This window comes from Octopus bimaculoides, chromosome 24 (assembly GCF_001194135.2).
Source record: "Octopus bimaculoides isolate UCB-OBI-ISO-001 chromosome 24, ASM119413v2, whole genome shotgun sequence".
Lineage (NCBI taxonomy): Eukaryota > Metazoa > Mollusca > Cephalopoda > Octopoda > Octopodidae > Octopus > Octopus bimaculoides.
The window spans coordinates 35,992,517-35,994,223 of NC_069004.1; the positions used below are offsets into that span (position 1 = coordinate 35,992,517).

The 1,707-nt window shown below is 41.6% G+C and overlaps 1 long non-coding RNA gene across 1 annotated transcript in view; it reads left to right on the forward strand.

Annotated features, from left to right (window-relative positions):
* Nucleotides 1–1,707, forward strand: part of LOC128250708 (uncharacterized) — a 16,581-nt gene that overhangs the window by 430 nt on the left and 14,444 nt on the right. The window lies entirely within an intron of this gene.

A 1,707-nucleotide genomic window follows, 5' to 3' on the forward strand; every position in this document is an offset into this window, starting at 1 on the left:
TTAGCGAAAAAAATGTGAAAAAGTATGATTATTTAGTGGATATTGAGTTTTGTGTTAATAAAACTCTGGCGACGATGATTAACTCTGGATCACCCACCCACCCCCGTATAGTTCGTGAATTTAGAGGGTTTAGATTTGTGATACTATCCCTTTATATCCCATCGTAGATGGGCAGATTTGCTATCTTACTATAATGGGCCTTTATGTCCGTCTGTCCGTCTCCTTATTCCCTCTTCACGGCCAGACGGCTGGACCAATGGTTATGATAGTTTTCGGGATTACAAAGGCAGGAAGGTTTTTAGCATTAATGGATTCTCAAGTTTTCATTTCTGCGATTGTTTTCGGCCGTTTTTTTTATGTGATTTTTTTTCGACGCCCATAGCACCAAAAGATTCTTTGAAAGCTACCATAGTCGGAATAATTCCAAAATGAACCAGGACCACTTGATTGGAGCATGTAGATGATTTAGATCTCATATAGAGGCAGTTGTTGAAGCTGAAGGTGGCTTTATTGAATAACATTATAGAAAAGAAGATTTATTTTTATCCTCATAGCATTTTTTGATAAATAAAGTTATTATCTGTTATTATATATCTGTTTTTTTTTATGAACATAAATCTGTCCTCAAATATCCTACGCACCCTATATATACACAGGGGTTGTACAAAATAATGGAAACACCTAGCATCCTCATTTTCAAACATCTATAAAACCATCAAAAGCTTGTTTATTTTTATGTTTTTTTTATTATTTATTATTAGTGATACTTAATATATTTTGCTAAAACTGATGTTTCTTTTCAGATATCATCAGAAAAAGGTAATTAAGATACATTAAAATAACAGGTCTCCAGCAGCCTGGTTCCCCCCTCATTGCGGGAACCAAAACCATAGCCTCCATGTACGCCATAAAAGCCCCCTGTATGTTGTCCAACATGTCCACTGAAGTCACCAGCCACAAAGAGAAGGTCCCTGTCATTCGTCAACGAGGTAGTCTGCAAAATGGTGTCATAAAATCGGTCTTTCCATCCATCCGGTAGTCCCGGCTGAGGGGCATAGGCCGAGATAATGGTTGCTAACCCATGATGTAGCACTAATCTAATCTTAAGTATTCTGTCGCATACTCTGAATACCTCGATTACCTTATCCACCCATTTCTCCTCAAGAAGTATACCCACGCCCCAGACCCCGTTTGTGTTCCCTACCCAGAAAATCTTGTACCTGTGTTCTTTGCCTGTGAGGAACCTAGCCGAACCTCCTCTCCACCTTATTTCTTGGAGGCAGCAGATATCGACACATCTCCGTTCAAGCATCACATATCTCCGCATACATGTATCATCATCATCATTATCATTTAACGTCCATTTTCCATGCTAGCATGGGTTGGACAGTTCGACTGGGGTCTGGGAAGGTAGGAGGCTGCACCAGGCTCCACTCTGAACTGGCAGTGTTTCTACAGCTGGATGCCCTTCCTAATGCCAACCACCCTGAGAGTGTAGTGGGTGCTTTTTACATGCCACTGGTACAGGGGCCAGAGGAGGCTGGCAACAGCCACGATCGGTTGGTGCTTTTTACGTGCCACCGGCACGGAAGCCAGCCAAGGCGGCACTGGCATCGGCCACATTCGGATGGTGCTTTTTACGTGCCACCAGCACGGTTATCACAACTACAATTTCCATTTGATTTTCATTTTGATGTTGATGTACTT